This window comes from Podarcis pityusensis (genome assembly GCF_964106645.2).
Source record: "Podarcis pityusensis genome assembly, chromosome: W".
Lineage (NCBI taxonomy): Eukaryota > Metazoa > Chordata > Lepidosauria > Squamata > Lacertidae > Podarcis > Podarcis pityusensis.
The window spans coordinates 26,897,168-26,911,388 of record NC_138045.1 but is presented as its reverse complement, the minus strand read 5'-3'; the positions used below and the strand labels follow the sequence as shown (position 1 = coordinate 26,911,388).

The window sequence follows — 14,221 nt, the reverse complement described above, 5'->3', positions numbered from 1 at the left end:
TGCTGTATGTGCCATAAATCCCAAGAAAGATGCTGCCAGGATATGTCTGCTGACATTCAGTCAGATGCAAGCAGACTCTTCCACTCTGGGTCTTTGCCATACGCAGAATTCTACTTGCATCGATACAAATGCAAAAAAGAACAACAGCCACCACCAGTGGGCCTAACCAGAGCAACATGCAGAAAGTCACGAGTGTGGGGGATGGGAGGAGACACACAATGCACGTGAGGACGCAATGCTTCCTGGGGTCAAGATTGTGGGATACCTCTGCCACTTGTGCCACTCAGCACTTGTGAATTCAGGCAAGGATGGCAAACTTGTCTACATAAAAAGCAAACACTAGAAAGAAAGGATACCCTTTCAACAGCTTCAGCATCTGCGCTCAGCAGGTGCTTCACTTCCTTTTCCACATCTGGAGACTCAATGTACTGGGCCAGAGAGGAAGAAAGAAAGAAAAACAATATTACGCACCCACAAGTTGGTTGTGCCTCAGCCCAAAGTACAAGTTCAAAACATCTGGAGGGCACTGGGTTGGGGGAAGCTGCCTTAAAATATCCTATGCTCCCTTATTTTATACACTGAAAAACATAAATCAGTGAATCATGGGAATTCCACTTGAAAAACAACAACAACAAAACAGACCACACAAGACTGGTCAATCTGTTCCTGCTGACTGGATTATTACATTTTGTCAGTCAAGGATATGTGATTTCTCTTTGTTTGTTTTTGTTTTGTTTGTTTTTTAAGAAACCAGAATGACCTATAGTGGGATTTTTCCTATAAGAAAGAATGTTTGAAGCAATGTGCATCTTTTGAAACTGTGGCTACTACTCATGAAGGTTATATATTACCTCCAGTATCAGACACATACCTGCTTCTGAATACCAGTTGCTAGGAATCATAAATGGAAACAGGCTATTGAGCTCAGGTCCTTCTTATGGGTTTAATTAACTATGGCAAGCTGTCAAATATACATTCATTGAGAGTTCTAGATGGAGACACAACTGTGCTGGTGACCCCCTGTTGTTGTCTTTCTTGTAAATGTAGCGATGAAATCGTGCCAGACATTTATCTGATTTGGTGTAACTTTTAGCCTGCTTCAGTTTGCACTGTGGTTGGCTTTCTGCCACAGCATGTGTGAGCAACGATTCAAAACTAACACCAAACAAGGAGATGCAACTCACCTTCTTCTTGGCTGTCTTCCTGAACCGCCTCTTCCTCACATTCTTCAGTGGGAGAGTAACTGGAACATCACAGCAAATTAATTACATGGGGCAAAAGGGAGAGCTGAAGGGCACTGTGACTTACTAAGGGAAAATGGATATTGATCAGTGAGCTAGGCAGCAAAGATGAGAACAGCCAATGGCAGCTCCCAGATTTGGAAGAAACCAAAGAGATGAGTGAGGGTGAATCTTGTATTGTATTGGCAAACAATACTCCAGCTCCTTGAGGATCAGTGGAAGGGACTTTTCTGGAGGTAGAGTGGGAAGCAGGCACAAAGTTGAGTAAGGAAGGTGAAATGAAATATAGTTATTCTACTCACTGCCATGATTCCAGAGGAACATTTTCTCTCTTTCCTTCTTCTTATTGGCTTTGACATCGGTACTTGAAAGAGTTTTAACATTAGTTGTCGCCAGAGCTGGCTCTTCCTGAGTAGAGTATAGTTCACCATCCACAGTGCACACAAGCATCTGAATCCCCACAAAGAGAGGCAACTGTTATATGCAAGGTTGATGTCAGGGATTCGCACTGTTGGGTACCTGAAGGCTCTAATAACATTCATATTACTATTATGCTGGTAATATTAAACTTTATTATCACACATTTTTGCACATTATTCTTATTTATGGCTATGGATGTAGCCATCTGAAGTTTCAGTATGGTATATGTTTTGTTTAATATTTGTACCTTCCTATTATTTTGGTATTTGAATTCTTGAACTCATGGAGATAAGGGCTCCATCGAGATCATTGTGCCTGATGGCTGACCAAAATCTTAAGCGAGCACTGGTTGGATATGAAAGCACTGGGGAGAAGAGGAGGCAGCCAACCATTTTGTCACCAACAGTATTTGGCACAAGCATCTCTAAGACCGTTCAATTTTCTTGCTTAGGGGGAACAGCCACCTGTAAGGAATTTCTCACACTCAAAATTGGGTGTAGATGTTTTACACCATAAAGTGCTTCTAGCATGGAAATGAGAGTGGGGGCAAAATTGAGACTGTGTACAAGACACAGGGGGGACAGAGAAAGTCTGATATCCAGACCATGAGACAATACTTACTTGGCAAATATCTGCTGTCTTATAGAAAATCTTCTTATCAATGGTTTTTAAACTCTCTGTGATACAAGGCAAGTCCACCAGCCTGGCGGCTAATGGGACCCGGTCTACTCGCACTATCCCATGGCAGCCATCTGCTGCAGAGAGGAAAGTAGGGTTGCACTTGAAGATTCATGGTATCTTATTAGCAATTGAGAGCACAGTTCTGGCATGTTTAACATGTATGCATGTGTGCTACTTCATAAGAGCCCTGCTGGATCAGACCAAAGGCATATCTAGCCCAGTTTCCTATGTGCCTCAATGGTCGCCCAGAGGACATGAGTGCAATAACCTCCTGCTTGTGTTCCTCATCAACTGTATTCAGAGGCATACTGCTTCTGATATCGGAGGCAATGTAGCCATCAGAACTAACAGCCACCAGTAGCCATGAATTTGTCCAATTCCCTTTTAAAGTCATCCTAGCTGGTGGCCATCACTACATCTTGGGGTAGCAAATTACACAGTAACTATAAACTATTAACTATAAATCATGTGAAGAAGTTGTTCGTTTTGTCTGCCCTCTCAACATTTGGCTCCACTGGATGCCAAATTCTATGACAGAGTGAGAAAAACTTCTCTGTGTCCGCATCATTTTATACAGGCATCCTCACACTAACAAGGGGGTTGCTTCCAGGCCCACACATAAGTGAAATCGTATAAAGTGTGGAACACCCTCTAAACTCCCTCTCATACCAAAAATACTGTATCAAAAAATATGCACAACTAGAATTGACATTCTGGGGTCAGCTGGAGGCTGCATAGGAAAGAGGCTGCTGCTCCTGTGCTACCCCGCATGTCGGCTGTTAGACAAGGAGGCTGAGCAGCCATAACAAAGCCCCATTGTGCTTCCGGTCTCTTCGGTGCTTCCTCTGCCCTCACTGGCATCGTCTTCAGGCTCCATAGAGGGTCTCCTCGTGAGCCAGCTCCCTCCTGCCATTTCTGGGTTTGGCTTGAATTATTTAATTATTTCCTGGTCATGCATGAGTCGATCACACATAAGTTGGAGGACACCTGTACATCTCAATTATGTTTTCCTTTATAACAAAAAATAATACTGGCTTACTGTGCAGAACTTTGATTACTGCAACATTCAGTGATAACTTGCAAATGTGAATGTGCTATCATTAAAATAATGCTCATGTAACCTCAAACACAAAAGTCACCTACTGAACAGCTAATCAAATCATGTGATATTCATGCATGTGGAAACCAACATTACAGGTGGGAACATGTATTAGATATATTATCTTCCTGATGTATAGATAGGAGAAAAGACCAGTTGTACTACCCCCATTTACAGAAAATAATAATAATAAAATTTTATTTATATCCCACCCTCCCCAGCCGAAGCCGGGCTCAGAGCGGCTAACAACAGTAAAAATAACAGTTTACATAAAATCACAATCAATTAATTGAAATACATTCTAAAATCAATTCATTCTAAAATCAATTCAGAGTCAAATTAATAGCAACCATTGGGCTAGAGATCTATAAGGATAACCGAAGGAGGGGGTCAGACTGTGCCTTGGCCAAAGGCCTGGTGGAACAGATCTGTCTTGCAGGCCCTGCAGAAAGATGTCAAGTCCTGGAGGGCCCTAGTCTCTTGTGACAGAGCGTTCCACCAGATCGGGGCCACGGCTGAAAAAGCCCTGGCTCTGGTTGAGGCCAGCCTAACCTCTCTGTGGCCCGGGATCTTCAAGATGCTTTTATTTGAAGACCGTAAGGTCCTCCGTGGGACATACCAGGAGAGGCGGTCCCGTAGGTACGAGGGTCCTAGGCCGTATAGCGCTTTAAAGGTTAAAACCAGGACCTTAAACCTGATCCTGCACTCCACCGGGAGCCAGTGCAGCTGGTATAGCACCAGGTGAATGTGATCCCAAGACGAGGACCCCATAAGGAGTCTCGCTGCGGCATTCTGCACCCGCTGGAGTTTCTGGGTCAGCTTCAAGGGCAGCCCCACATAGAGTGAGTTACAATAATCAAGTCTGGAGGTGACCGTCGCGTGAATCACAGTGGCTAGGTCAGGGCAACAGAGGTAAGGAGCTAACTGCTTTGCTTGGCAGAGATGAAAAAATGCCGCCTTTGTTATAGCTGCAATCTGCGCCTCCATGGAAAGGGAGGTGTCGAATATTACACCCAAACTCTTAATGGACGGTGCTGGCACTAATTGCACCCCCGCAAGAGATGGGAGTTGCCCCCTCCCAATCCCATATCGTCCTGACTCAGCCAAAGGACCTGTGTCTTCAAAGGATTTAACTTCAACCGGCTCCCACGTAACCATCCAGCCACAGCTTCCAAACATCTGATCAGTGTGTCTGGGGCCAAGTCAGGATGGCCGTCCATCAACAGATAGAGTTGGGTGTCATCAGCATACTGATGGCAGCCCAACCCAAAACTCCGGACAAGCTGGGCGAGGGGGCGCATAAAGATGTTAAAAAGCATTGGGGAGAGTATCACACCCTGCGGCACTCCACACACCAAGGAGTGGTGTGATAACAGCCCCCCCCCCAAGTGCCACCCTCTGTCCCCGACCAGAGAGAAACGAGCGCAGCCATTGAAGAACTGTGCCCTGGATCACCACGTCGGCGAGGCAGTGGTCCAGACGTTTGTGATTGACCATGTCGAAGGCTGCTGACAGGTCTAAAAGAATCAGCAGCCCCGACCCACCTCAATCCAGCTGCCTGCGGAGATCATCTGTTAGGGCGACCAGAGCCATCTCAGTCCCATGACCAGAGCAGAAGCCATATTGGAATGGATCCAAAGCCGATGTTTCATCCAGAAACCCACCAAGCTGTTCAGCAACTGCTCTCTCAATCACCTTACCCAGGAACGGAAGATTCGAAACCGGGCGGTACAGTGGTGCCTCGCAAGACGAAATTAATTCGTTCCGCGAGTTTTTTCGTCTAGCGAATTTTTCGTCTTGCGAAGCACGAAATCCCATAGGAATGCATTGAAATTCAATTAATGCGTTCCTATGGTCAAAAAAAGTCCAAACAAAGCCAAATTTGGTACAACAAGAGTTTATTAAGTTTATTAAGCTCTTTAAAGTCACACATACTGTAAAGAGCATTTCAAAAATTGAAGGAACAATAAATTAAGTTTCTAAACATGACAGAAAAACATTTAAAAATCAACAAAGTGTACAGCCACCCAACACACAGAAATTCAAATCCAGAATTTTTTTTAAAAAAACAGCAGAGTGGCCCAATGGTCACAGAAAATCATAAAAATGCAGAAAAAAAACACACAAGCTTCCAGATTCTTGCAAACCCCTCCCCAACAACAAGTCCTTGAATTCCAAACACCCCAACCCAAAATCCAAAAACCCCCAAAAAAGTTTTAAAAGTTTAACTTACCAAATGGCTGCAAAAGAAGTTGTGGAAAAGCTTCAAAAATCACCAAAGTCTTCAAAAACCTCAAAAAAGGCTACCACACCGCATGCTATGAGTTGCTCCTCGAAGTCAAGTCGCAACTGCACCTCTTCAAGCAATGCACCCTGGGTATTAACGGTTTTACGAAAAAGGAAACAAACTTGCAAGACGTTTTCGTCTTGCGAAGCAAGCCCATAGGGAAATTCGTCTTGCGAAGCACCTCAAAAAACGAAAAACCCTTTCGTCTAGCGAGTTTTTCGTCTTGCGAGGCATTTGTCTTGCGGGGCACCACTGTAATTGGATAGATCTAAAGGATCTAATGATGTTTTCTTTAACAGCGGGCACATCACTGCCTCCATCAATTCCCCTGGGAATGTCCTGGTGCCAAGGGACAAATTGATGATATCCCCTAGGGGGCCCTGCACCTTGTCTGGACACACTCTCATCAGCCAGGATGGGCACGGGTCAAGAGGACAGGTGGTGGGCTTTCCAGCTTGGAGGAGTCTGTCCACATCGGCTGGGGATATCTGGTCAAAGTGGCCAATACTGGACCCGAGGACAGTTGAGGGGCCTCCAGTTCCGTTATTGTATCCAAATTGGCAGGGAGGTCACGGCGCAGCAACAGGACCTTCTCTGCAAAAAAGCTCGCAAATGCCTCACAGCTATGTGTCAAATTGTTATTTAAATTTGGCTGTCCCTCAAGGGACGGTGAAGACCTAATTATACTAAAAAGGTGCGCCGGGCAGTTTAATTCAACTTTTCCACAGCTTTTAGAGAGTGTGGAGGCATCAGTGACAGAACAATCCCTCTCCCTCCCCAGCAATTTCAAGTAGCCCCACCCAATAGCTTCCTAATGATTGGGTGTTCTGAACTATAGGACCTGATGAATAGCTTAAGGTAATAAATGTGTAACAACAAAAGTCAAGTGTTCTAGCCGATTAACTTTTACTCAGACCAGACTCACTGAAATTAATGGGCCTAACTTAGCCATGTCCATTCATTTCAGCGGGTCTACTCTGAGCAGGACTAGCACTGGATACAACTCCCAAGAAATAAGAACTCATTGACCTGGTCCTCTTACCATGCAATTCTATGGTGAGCCTGTCCTTCAAGCTGATACCTCCAGACTGGACTGCCCTCCGCACAGTAGAAGCATGTTCCTGAAAAGGCAGAGTTTACAATAGAGTCATACCTCAAGTTGTGTTTGCTTCACATTGCGTTTTTTCAGGTTACGAATGCGGCAAACCCGGACGTGTTTACTTTCCGGTTTGCCGCTTCGTGCTCTATCACGTCAAACGCAGACACAGAAGCGGTGTTCTACTTACGGAATTTTTGGGGTGCAAATGGCACCCCGAAACGGATCGGGTCCGTAAGTAGAGGTACTGTCAGCATTTTCATCCCTTCCATTACAAGGATCACCAGATCATGTTTGTTTTACTTTCTGTCTGAGAGAAAGGAGGGGGCGGAAGCTACTCTTCCAGACTTCCGTCCCTATTACTGTGTGTCTTTTTCTTTGATCTGCCTAGAGACAAGATGACAGTATGAGAGAGCTGTTTCTCTTGTACATGTTTGTTATGTCCTTTTATTTGTTTAATTAGGGGGGGAAAGAAATAAATTAGGTATGCAACAAAACCTCCACAGCTTTGAGACTTCTGGTTGGTCACCCGGTATGGCGGACGAGAGCCCTTTCGTCTGAAAGAGCCCCAGTGCACTGAAGGCTGGGGAACCACTAGAGTGTCGCGGTAACCCAAAAAAACCCTCAGATTGAGCATTCTGAGGACCTGGTGTTCCTGAGGGTGCCCGGAATGACTCCCCCACTCCCCAGTAGGCTCTTAAATAGAGCTCCAAGAGCGAGCGGGGATGGAGACTTGGGAATAGTCTCGCTTTCTTCACTGCACGAAGCTCCGAGTTTGGCGATCGTGAGCGGCCAATTCCTCCAAAATTTAATTGGAAAATCGTGAGTAAAAAGGATACAATTGGGACATTTAATTTGTAAGGGAAGGGACTTAAAAACGGAGGTCGGTCCCTTTCCGCTGAAGCAATGGAGAAAACAGCTACCTCTGCCAAAGCCGCGAACTAAAATATGACTTTTAAAAGACTTTCAAGTTCATTTTTTAGAACCCCCTTCTAGCAGGGGGAAGGGGGGGATTTTCTATTTAATTAATCCCTGCAGAAAATAGACTGGAAATAATTGACCTTTTCTTTTCGGAAGCGGACCACCCGGTGGGGAAGGCTAGACTCCATTGTGACGTCACAAAGGTACAGGATACTTTCAACTTTCGTTTTCCTCTTTGGGGAAAAACAAAGCAACTGCAGCTGCCTGAGCTGTTAAAATACTATTAACAGTATCTCTACCGCCAAATATAAATTCTAAGTGAGACAGTATCCATTTGGGAGCTCCATTTGAGGAGTTAAAGGGGTAAAAAGGAAATTAGTGAAAGGAGACACTGCTGAACTTTAAACTGAGGCTTGTGGAGGAAATCTGCCTTCCTCCTCATCTCCCCTTTGTGACTGTGACTGAGACTGACCTTGGATAAAAAAGCTATGGATGGGGGAGAGAAGGGAGAAAAGCTCGACAAAACAAAGCTAAGGAGGGGCTCTAAAGCTCAAACTTTTGAAGAGTCTGTGATGCAACTGTTACTTGAGATTAAAACTGAAGTAAGAGGTAATCAACAGAGCATACAGGAACTGAAAAAAGACTAATTCAATTGAGTTTTTACAGATGAAAGAGAGAGAAAATCATTTGAGATTGAGAGGGGTACCACAGAAAGAGCAGGATAATTTGAAGGACTGGCTAAATGATGAATTTTCAGCTTGTTGGGATCTCCAGAAAGAGGAATTAAATTCTTGGATTGAAAAGGCGTATAGATTTGGACCAAAAAAAATTCTAAAATTACACATGATTGTATGGTAGTCTTTAAGACTAAAGAGCAAAGAAATATTATTTTAGGCCACCATTATAAAAAAAGTCTTAAGATTGAGGACAAATTGATTGTCCCGTTTAAGGAGATCCCGAAGCATTTTTTGGCCCTGAGAAATAATTACACAGATTTAGCCAGTGCTCTAAGAAGGAAGAACATCTTCTTTAGGTGGGAGTTCCCGGAAGGTCTCTCTTTCAAATTTCTAGGGAGAAAGCAAAGAATTAAGACTGTCGGAGAAAAAAAGAGATTTTTGGAGAATAACGCAAAGGAACTTGGATTGGAAAGCTCCCATTCATTGGGGGCAGGGGCTCCCTAAAAAGTTAAGATCGCTTTAAAAATTTACTCTTGGAATGTAAATGGTTTGAACTCACACAGAAAAAGAAACCAAGTTTACCATGTTTTGGCAAAACAGAATTTGGATATAATTTGTCTACAAGAAACACATGTCATTAGACTTCATAGAAAGATCCTTCAAAATAAGAAACTTGGACAGGAATTTATTTCATCAGATAAAGTCAAAAAAAGAGGAGTGGTTTTTTTATGTGAAAGAAAAATGGAACCCCAAAAAGTTATTTAAGGACGAGGAGGGGAGAATTTATGCACCAAATGATGGCAAAGCAGAATTTTTCAAGAACTTTTGGAATATTTGGATTATAAATTGATTCTGATGGGAGATCTGAATGGAGTAGCATCAACATTTATGGATAAAACACAGAGACAGAAATTTCAGAATGCTGGCAGATTACCAAAGACTTTCTTTGATATGGCAGATAAATATGATCTGTCAGACATATGGAGACTACGAAATCCAATAGAAACAGACTTTACTTTTTTTCCAAATGCAAACCAACCATTTTTGAGAAACGATTATTTATGGATATCCAGAGACTTGGCTGCCAGGGTAACTAAAATTGAAATTTGCCCAAAGACTTGCTCAGATCACAATGCAGTGTTTTTGGAGAGAAATTATCTCTGCAGGGATCCTTCAGATCAAGAATGAATGATGAGCTGTTGAGGAATGAGCAGTTGATTAGTAAGGCTCAAAAGACTCTAAAAGATTATTTTGAAATAAATATGAATTCAGAGGTGGAAACAAGAGTCATTTGGGATGCAAGTAAGGCTGTAATGAGAGGATTCCTCATACAACAAAATTTGATTAAGAAAAAGATACAGAATGAGAAAAAAGAAAATATTCTGTCTCAATTAAAAGACAAAGAGAAGAGTCTAAGATCAAATCCTAAGAGCCAGCAGATTCAAAAAGAAATTAAAAGTTTTGCAGATCCAATTTTCTCAAATTATTAACCAGGAAATAGAATGGAAAATAAAAATGATGAAACAGAGAAATTTTGAATCTGCAAATAAATGTGGAAAATTGCTTGCTTGGCAATTAAAACAGAGACAGAAACAAAGTACCATTACAAATATTGTATCAGAAGGAAAATCTGTTTTCAGAAATACTATAAACTGCTGTATAAAAAAGGTAAAGAAGATAAAGAAAAAATTGAGCAATTTATCAAAGTAAATGAAATGCAAAAAATTCCCAAGGGTAAAAGGATCCTACTTAATGCTGTGATTACAGGACAAGAGGTGGAGACAGCAATAAACCAGATGCAGCTTGGCAAAGCCCCAGGACCAGATGGTCTTTCTGCAAAATACTACAAAACTTTGAAAGATTGGTTAATTCAGCCATTGGCGGATGTATGCAGTAAGATTTTAAGAGGGGACAAAGCACCCGAAACCTAGAAAGATGCATTTATAACCCTGATTCCAAAACCAGATCAAGATAGATCCGATGTGAAAAACTATAGACCGATCTCATTACTTAATGTGGATTATAACATTTTTGCAAATATTTTGGCCAACAGATTGAAAAAGGTTTTATCAGATTGTATCGACAAGGACCAGGCAGGTTTTCTGCCGGGGAGACATATGAAAGATAACATTAGGAATATAATTGTTGTATTAGAAAGGTTGGAAGTGAAAAGAAATTGTAAAGCAATGTTAATGTTTATTGATGCTGAGAAGGCCTTTGACAACTTTTCTTGGTTTTTTACAACAAAAAAAAATTTAGAAAGAATTGAGGTTGGACAGGAATTTCTAAATGCTATTAATGCGATCTATTTTGAACAAAAAGCAAAAATTATACTTAATAATGTGGTCTCAGAGGAAATTAGAATTGAGAAAGGAACCAGACAAGGGTGCCCACTTTCCCCTCTGCTATTTATTGTAGTGATCAGGTGGGATTGCTATGAAGAATTACAACAAATATAGAGTAAACCATCTGTGTCAGCAATGAAAGCATTGCGTTGACTGGGTTTAAACTATTTTGATATGATTCTTGATCAATCCACACCTCTGCATCCCTGTTCCATTTCTCTTTCTTCACAAGTCACGTACACACTTAGACAGGCAGGCGTCCTGGGTCATCAAAGACAGTGGGCAGTTTCTTTGCTGTAGCTTTTCTGATATGTTAATCTTAGGATATTAATCTTAGGGCCAGGAAACAGGTCTCACATAAAGGTGATAATGATCGCTATCTTCCTGGCCATCCTTCTTATCATGTGTATTGATTGTTTATGAAATGCACTCCTTTGTAGTTTTCATTCATTTACCCCAAAAGTATGCGTGCTTAACTAGTGTTTGTAGTTTAACTTTGTCCCCACGTGGGGGTTGTTGAAATGCTCAGAAGAAATCTGATTGGTTCTTAGAACACTTTGTAAAAAGGTCTTTTGTGAATAAAACGACTTGGGCCAGGGGGTGGAGAGACAGATTATTATACGCACCCTTCCCAGAGTCTTGCTGGTTCAAGCCTCTGTGTGTATTCTTATTAATCAGAGTTCAATCCTTCCTTTACTATGAGAACGCCTCAATTTATTTTGTTTCTGGAGATCTTGCCAAATATGTTGAGGAAAGAGGAGGAGGTCAAAGGTATTACAGTAGGATCCAAACAATACTAATTAAAAGCCTTTGCTGATAATTTGGTTTTAACTTTACAGGATCCAGAAACCAGTGCAATAAAAGCACTGGAGTTGATTCAGGAGTTCGGGCAGGTAGCAGGATTTAAATTAAATAAGAGCAAAACCAAAGTTTTAGAAAAAAAATTAGAGAATGGGGAAAGAAAAATTCTTCAAGAAAAGACAGGTCTTGTTTTTGTGAAAAAAAGTTAAATATTTGGGTGTGAATTTATTGGTGAAAAATCTGAATTTATATAAAGACAATTATGAAAAATTATGCAATGAAATTAAGAGAGATCTAGAGAGATGGTCAAATTTAAAACTATCGCTGATGGGCCGAATATCGGTGGTTAAGATGAATGTATTGCCTAAAATGTTATTTTTATTTCAAGCTCTACCAATTGATAACATTAATTGTTTTAAAGAATGGCAGAAAGCATTGTCGAAATTTATCTGGCAGGGGAAAAAACCCAGAATCATATAGAAACTACTTACAGATGTAAAAGAAAGAGGGGGATTTTCCCTGCCAGACTTGAAGATATATTTTGAACCTGCTGCCTTCTGCTGGATTAAGGACTGGATTCAATTAGACAATGTGGATATGTTAGATTTGAAGGGATTTGACAATCTATTCGGATGGCATGCATACTTATGGTATGACAAGATAAAGGCCCATAGAGGTTTTAAGAATCATATAATTAGAAAGGCGTTGTATAATGTATGGATTAGGTATAAAGATCTCTTAGTAAGGAAAACACCCATGTGGATATCGCCAATGGAAGCAAAGACCCAAGAAATGTTAAACATGGAAAATAAATGGTTGAGGAATTTGGATTTATTGAAGGAAGAACAGGAAGGTTTTAAATTAAAACCATGTGAACAAATTAAAGACAAAGTGAACTGGTTACAATATTACCAAATTAATGAATTATATAAGCTTGATAGGAGAAATGGTTTTGCAACAGAAAAATAAACAAATTGGAAACGGAGTTGTTAGATACCAAAGTTAAGAATATGTCTAAAATGTATAATTTGTTGTTGGAGTGGCATACAAAGGATGAACAAGTTAAATTGGTGATGACTGAGTGTGCAAGAGATGTTGGACATAATATAATGTACGAAGATTGGGAAAGGTTATGGAAGAAAGGGATTAAATTTATTGCATGTACGGTATTAAAAGAAAACATCGTGAAAATGATGTATAGATGGTATTTAACCCCAGTAAAATTGGCAAAGATCTACCACATGAATGATAATATATGCTGGAAATGTAGAGAGAAAGAAGGTATGTTTTTTCATATGTGGTGGACATGTCCCAAGCTGAAAGACTTCTGGGAAAAAATATATAATGAAATGAAAAAAATGTTGAAAAATGCATTCATTAAGAAACCAGAGGCCTTTCTACTTGGAATAATAGGAATGGAATTGCCCAAAAAAGACTGAATTGCCCAAAAAAAGACTGCTGTTAGCAAAAAACTGGAAGTCTCAAGAAATTCCAACGGTGGAAGAATGGCAGATGAAGATGTTGGATTTTTTGGAGCTAGCCGACCTGACTGAAAGAATCCGTGACCAGAAAGAAGAGGAATATCAAGAAGATTGGAAGAAATTTAAGGACTATTTGAATAAATATTGTAATATAAAAAACTAGAAATCACTTGAAAGTACCAAATAGGCCTAGGATTAAATTAGGATTTAATTAAATAAATGGGATTCAGAACAGTAAGAAAAGTGAATAAATTAGATAAGAGCTGGAATATTTTTGTTTAAGAATGATATTGGAAAGCTGTTACATGCAGATACAAGGAAATTCAGAAGGGAGGGAATTGAGGAAGTCAATTAACAATGTAAATAAAATGTGGGTTTTAAGGGATATGGGATAAAGATTATGTTTTTTATTGTTGTGGTGGGTTTTTTTTTTGCTTTGTATGTTTTTCTGTTGTTGTTTCTTCTTTTTGTTATGTTGTTTTTGTTATAATTGTAAAAAAAAAACACCTCCACAGCTTTGCTTCTGTTACTCTGCTGCATTTCAGGTGCTCGCATGAGCAAATGTGAGTCCACTGCACCAGGACCTATTCCTCAGGAATGCTGTGTTGCTGTTCTTACGTTCCTGTGATCGGAAGGTCGGAGAAGGTGCTTCTGACACCCAGCCCATGCAGGCGCTGAAGACGTGGGCTGAACAAGGGTGTACGGAAAGGTCCCACTGTACCAACCCATATTCATGCCTCCAGCAATAGAATCAGGAAGCAAACACAGGGCACTTTGAAGCTATTTGTTGCAAAGGGTCTCTTACCGGAGGCAGTCTCAGTATAAACTGGCTCTCCAATTTATGGGGAGCATCATCTTTGTTCTTGCTCATCTTTTGTTCTTGTGTTTCAGGGAACAAGAGAAGAGAAAACATGGTTACCTGTTGGCCTAACAGTAGCTTCTCTCAACCTTTGTTATCCAACCTGCTGTGTTGCTAATAGCCGCAAAGTAGCAGTACACCCCCGCAGCGGGGTGCGCTCCCGTCGTTTGGTCCCAGCGCCTGCCAACCTAGCAGTTCGAAAGCACCCCCGGGTGCAAGTTGATAAATAGGGACCGCTTACTAGCGGGAAGGTAAACGGCGTTTCCGCGTGCTGCGCTGGCTCACCAGATGCAGCTTGTCACGCTGGCCACGT

The 14,221-nt window shown here is 41.3% G+C and overlaps 1 pseudogene across 1 annotated transcript in view; it reads right to left on the bottom strand.

Annotated features, from left to right (window-relative positions):
• Positions 1–13,949, bottom strand: part of LOC308467648 (transcription initiation factor TFIID subunit 7-like) — a 36,941-nt pseudogene extending 22,992 nt beyond the window's left edge. The window contains exons 1-6 of the transcript XR_013991570.1: positions 13,855–13,949; positions 6,771–6,849; positions 2,283–2,416; positions 1,544–1,691; positions 1,185–1,243; positions 357–428 (exon numbers count right to left, since the gene is read on the bottom strand). The product of XR_013991570.1 is annotated as a transcription initiation factor TFIID subunit 7-like (transcript). The remainder of the gene's footprint in view (positions 1–356; positions 429–1,184; positions 1,244–1,543; positions 1,692–2,282; positions 2,417–6,770; positions 6,850–13,854) is intronic.
• Between the last annotated feature and the right edge of the window lie 272 nt (positions 13,950–14,221).